Source organism: Oryx dammah, unplaced genomic scaffold (genome assembly GCF_014754425.2).
Source record: "Oryx dammah isolate SB20612 unplaced genomic scaffold, SCBI_Odam_1.1 HiC_scaffold_3, whole genome shotgun sequence".
Taxonomy (NCBI): Eukaryota; Metazoa; Chordata; class Mammalia; order Artiodactyla; family Bovidae; genus Oryx; species Oryx dammah.
In genome coordinates this window covers 87,448,997-87,455,038 of record NW_024070187.1, presented here as the reverse complement: position 1 = coordinate 87,455,038, position 6,042 = coordinate 87,448,997, and the positions used below count along the sequence as shown (strand labels likewise).

The 6,042-nt window shown below is 38.2% G+C and overlaps 1 pseudogene; it reads right to left on the bottom strand.

The window, feature by feature from the left end:
• Positions 1-2,225: 2,225 nt before the first annotated feature.
• On the bottom strand, positions 2,226-2,750 carry LOC120861424 (annotated as a pseudogene).
• Between the last annotated feature and the right edge of the window lie 3,292 nt (positions 2,751-6,042).

Below are 6,042 nucleotides of genomic sequence, written 5' to 3'. Positions count from 1 at the left end.
TAAAAAACTAAAAATAGAGCTATCATATGATCCATTAATCCCACTCCTGGACATATATCCAGACAAACCTATAAGTTGAAAAGATGCATGCACCTCTATGTTTACAGTAGCGCTATTAACAATAGCCAAGATGATGTATGATTTTATGTGTGTGTGTGCATGTGTGTGCAACAGAATATTATTCAGCCATAAAAAAGAATGAAATAATGCCCTTTGCAGCAACATGGATGGACCCAAAGATTATCATACTAAGCAAAATCAGAACAAGAAAGACAAATACTATGTGATATCACTTATATGTGGCATCTAAAATACAACACAAATGAACATATTTATGAAACAGAAACAGACTCACAGACATAGAGAACAGAGCTGCAGTTGCCAAGGGAGAGAAGGTGTGGGAAAGAGATGTATTAGGAGTTTGGGGATTAGCAGATGCAAATTATTATACACAGGATGAATAAACAACAAGGTACCATTGTGTAGCACAAGAAACTATATTCAATATCCTGTGGTAAACCATAATGGAAAAGAATACAAAAGAATATGTATGTGTATAAACTGAATCACTTTGTTGAGCTGGCCAGACTCCTCTGTCCATGGGGATTCTCCAGGTCAGGATACTAGAGAGGGTTGCCATGCCCTCCTCCAGGGGATATTCCCAGCCCAGGAATTGAACCCAGGTTTCCCGCATTGAAGGCAGATTCTTTACCAGCTGACCTACCAGGGAAGCCCCTTTGTTGTACAGCAGAAATTAAAACAGCATTGTAAATGAACTATACTTCAATAACATTTTTAAAATATGATTGTTCACATCTAAATGTAACACTGCATCAATTCACTGGAATATGATGTCCCATACAAAGAAAGAAAAAAACTCTTATAAATGCATATGAAATTATCTCTCAGGTATATTTCTTAGGAAAATAACAAAGTATAATAAAATAAGAACAGGAGTTTTTACAAGTAGTATATCAGGAAGGACATACAGATACTGACTCATCATGGTAAAAAAGATCTGGCTTGACTCAAACAATCTGGAAGGATATGTAATAAAATGGTAACACTTGTTGAGTCCTGGGGTGCTGGAGCTGGATGACCACGGAAGAGTTATGGAATGGATACTTTCCACCGAAATATTTGTTTATGCCTTTGTAAAAATGTGAATCATCTTAGTGTATTATTTATTCAAAAATAATTGAAACTAAAACTGAACAAATATTTAATGCATGAAGTAGTCTTATGAATCTTAGTACTGGTAAATTTTGTTGTTCTCATTGTTCAGTCACTAAGTTGTGTCTGACTGTTTACAACCTGTTGAACTACAGCACGCCAGGCTCCTTTGTCCTCCACTATCTCCCAGAGTTTTCTCAAATCATTGAGTCAGAGATGCTATCTAGCCATCTCATCTTCTACCACCCCCATCTCCTTTTGCCTTCAATCTTTCCTAGTATCTGAAAGTGAAAGTCACTCAGTCGTGTCTGGACTCTTTGCGACCCCATGGACTGTCCATGGATTTCTCCAGGCTAGAATACTGGAGTGGGTAGCCTTTCCCTTCTCCAGGGGATCTTCCCAAACCAGGGATGGAACCCAAGGTCTCCTGCATTGCAGGTGGATTCTTTACCAGCTGAGCCACAAGGGAAGCCCAAGAATACTGGAGTGGGTAGCCTATCCCATCTCCAGCAGACCTTCCTGACCCAGGAATCGAACCAGGGTCTCCTGCGTTGTGGGTGGATTCTTTACCAACTGAGCTATAAAGGAAGCCCTCATTCCCACTGAGTATGCTCTTTGCATCAAGTGACCAAAGTATTGGAGCTTCAGCTTCAGCATCAGTCTTTTCAATGAATATTCAGGGTTGATTCCTTTAAAACTGACTGGTTTGATCCCTTTACTGTCTGAGGGCCTCTCAAGGGCCTTCTCCAGCACCACAGTTTGAAAGCATCAACTTTTCCACACTCAGTCTTCTTTATTATTCAGCTCTCACATCCGCATCTGTACATGACTACTGAAAAAACCATAGCTTTGACTATACGGACCTTAGGTGGCAACATGATGTCTCTGCTTCTTTTTTTTCTTTCTGAACAAGCTTTATTGTTTCCATTTGGCCCAAGGCTTGAGAAAGGGCTCCAGAGTGTTAAAAAAACTGCCTAGTGGATGCAGAGAGGAGCTTCAGGCAGCCCTGATGTTAAGGGAGCTCCTCAAAGGGCACTGGGTTCCAGAGACTCCTAGTCATGCTTGAGGATGAGCTTTTCAAAAAGATATTCGCCCAACCCAGCCCGGGGACCAGCCAGCCTGCAGAGGTGGGTCAGGTGGTCACCCATCTTCTTGATGAATTTCACCTCATTTGGAAGTGGTTCTCCTGGAAGTCACAGATGTGGGGGTCTACGCAGGCAGAACCCAGTCTATGCAGACCCAAAAGGGCCTGGTTCAGATTCTTCTCCTTGAGAAGGGCGGCTTCCATAGCATCCTAGGTTTTACCCCACTCATCTTGAGATGCTTCTGTACGTCCAGGGAGAGGGCGCGGCCACACTGGTTTTGCATTTTCAAGAGACGCTGTGTGCCCTCACGCTTCTCCTTGACCAATTTGCACGCACACAAAAAAAGTGGCCCACATCCTCCAGAACCACATCCTGGTTGAAACAGAAGCAAAGAGAGAGGTAGGTGTCGGAGACCCACAGATGCATGTTGACCAGGAGATGGAGGGGAGTCTCCACCTCAGTCGAATAATTCTAATGAATCTGGGAGCTCATGGTTGATCGGTAATAAGGAGTTAAGATTTTTTTTTAAATGGTGGCTGGTCCCAGTGATCATGGACAGCTGAGTGGCTGATTCCAAAGGTTGTGACTGGAAAAAAGCTTGGAGAGTGGTCGGAGCCTGAAGCAAGTGGCATCCCTGGGTCTGTTCCCTCCAAGCACTGTTGAAGCAAGAGACAGATCCACGGGACTGCTGAGCGCACTTCTGATGTTTCTGCTTTTTAATACACTGTCTAGATTTGTTTTCTTGCACCATCATAATAATCTTAGGAAAGTATAGATGACATCAGAAATCACATATTTCATATACCTTCTTATATAGTTTCACAGTTGGCTATAGACACTAAGGAGAATGAGAAACTGCAGAAGCATACTTCAGAAGTTATATCTAGCTTTAAAGCTTTAAAATCCAATTAACTCTTGATCATTGCACATAGTATGTTGCACTGAAGAATAATAGAATTGATCTTAAGGAAATTAAGGAAAAGCAAAACAGAAAATGTACCCTTTGCAAATGCAATCATTTTTATACTAGTTGGAAACTAGACAACAAACTATATTAATGTACACTTTATTGAATACCCCTCTAAGATTATGAGGTTCTCTCAAGCACACACCATCTCTTACTGATCCTTGTAATAACCAGTATCTAGAGCAGTGATTTTCAAGTTATGTTTCTGTGGACACTGGAGTGCTTCAGATATTCTGCAAATATTTTATTTTATTTACTTTTAATCATATACAGTGTTTAAACTATGTATGTGTGTATACACATATGTACACATATATATCTATATGTGTTATATATCATACATATTAATGAAATAATATTATATATAAACTCATTTTATTTAAGATTTTATATCCAAATTGGAAACTTTGGAGACAACTAAAATATTAATTTCTGGGGATCTCCCTGGCAGTCCAGTGGTTTAAGACTCCATTCTTCCTCTGCAGGGGACACAGTTTCAGTTCCTTGTTGGGGAACTAAGATCCCTCATGCTGCATGGTGCAGCCAAAAAGAAGAGAGAGAGAGAGAGAACAAAATATTAACTTCCATGACTAGGGAATCTTATTTTTAAATAAATCTAAGAAAAATCTTCTCTATGCATATATTAGAGCTTCTGAACATGTCAATGCTTAGGAAGGTTGAAACTTTGCAACTAGTATTTTTCTAACATTCAAAACTGGACATATCCATGTATATAAAATTTTATAGACAATTCATTCTGTTCTGCTGCTCTTCAAGCTGGATAGGCAATTTCAAACTGATTCTTTCTAGTCCCTTTGGGTGAAGAAAAATATCTGACTTCAAGTTACCTTACTCCTTAAGATGGCTAAAACCTCCAACCTTTTGGGAGTGTGTGCATTACAAGTGTCCTGGGCCACTTTCAAGGTCACTGTCAAGCAGAAAATTATCTGAAAGGGGGCTGAGAAGAGCTTCAAAGTACTGAGGATGTCACTCCAAACTGGATAAATGATGGCAAACTGACCCTTTTTGTGGCTGGTTTTGACCAGTGGCAACAATAGAACAACATGGAATTCTTCTAGGTTCCATGAATTTTCCTGGTTCTAGAACATTTGAGGGAGGCCCTCTCTGGCTGCTTGGAGTGAAGGGGAGGGGATTGTGAAATTCTGTCTCTTCCCTCTTCTTTAGTCATGTATAATTTATACCTGTGTGCATACTCTGTATATCCATGGGAAAGTCGATCTTGCCATCTTGCTGATGTCACTCTAGATACTTGGAACTATTTTCCTTGAAACCTTGCAACCTTGGTGTTAGAGACATTTGAAAAAAACTGGCCCAGGTCAATAACCATGACAAAAAGCAGGTTGAAGACAAATTTAAAATTCTCTTCTTGAAACATGTAAAATATCATGTAAGAATCGAAATGCCAGTCTATGTCTGATGCAGGATATGACACGCTTGGGGCTGACGCGCGGGGATGACCCAGAGAGATGTTGTGGGGAGGGGGGTGGGAGGGGGGTTCATGTTTGGGAACGCATGTACACCTGTGGTGGATTCATGTCAATCTATGCCAAAACCAACACAGAATTGTAAAGTAAAAATTAAAAATAAATTAATTAATTAATTAAAAATAAATAAATAAATAAATAAATAAATAAATAAAAACTGTATATTATAATTTAGTAAGTGATGCTTTTTAAAAGATAATAAATACTCCAAACCCAAAAAAAAAAAATAAAATAAAATAAAATTCTCTTCTTATCCAAGTAAGACCATTTTAGCCTTAGCAAAATTCAGAGTCATATAGCATAGTTAAAAAGGAAAATTTGAGAAGCGTATAGGTTGGAAAATAGTCTTGCAAATATTGTTACTTCAACCTTAAAGTAAGGAGATAACATAAGATTTATGAGTCATTGTGAAGTCATTTGATTTCAAGAACTTGATTTTAATAACATAGATGGACAAAACAAACTTACTTTATTCATGTAGGGGTTAGTTGCAATAAGTACATCATAAATAATAGTCTTATTTTCAATAGCTCTTAATGCTTTTTCAAATTTGGTAGAATATATTTTACCTTTTAAAAATACAAGACATTAATCTATAAGTGAGAAAATGTTCACATATAGTCTTAATAAACTGGGCTTTATAAATATAAATTCTCAATATTTCATACAGGAAATAACTTTCTCAGGTTATTTCACAACTGTCATTGGTTCATTCATTCATTCAACAAATATTATTGCTGCATATTAATTTTTAAAATCCTATTGTCATAAAATTTACCTTCTAGCACAGGGAGACAAACAATATTAGCATAATAAATAAGTAAATTATATTTTAAAGGGTGCATGGTGTTATGGAAAAATTAAAATTAGAGCAAATAAAGGGAGACTCAGAGTGCAGGCAACATAAGATTGCTTGCAATTTTAAATAAAGCAGTCAAAGTAGACCCCACTGAGAGTGTGAAAGCTGAGCAAACACTTGAATGAGATAAGGTAGGTGCCACATATGTATAAGGATAAAGAATGTTCAAGACAAAGGGAAGAACTAGTGCAAAGGCTCTGAGACAGGAGCATCCCTGATGTATGGGAATAGTGACAGTCAGTGTGTCTGAAATAGAGTGATCAAATGGAGAGAGACCAGAAGAAGTCAGAGAGGTAAAGACAGCTGATCACAGAGCATTCTATTGGCCATTGAAGGGATTTCAACGTTCACCCAGAGTGAAATGGAAAGGCAATGTACGATTTGCCTATATAATATAGCAAACTTAGTATTACTCTTGCACAATAAGAATTGTATAATAGCATGAAAGTGAAA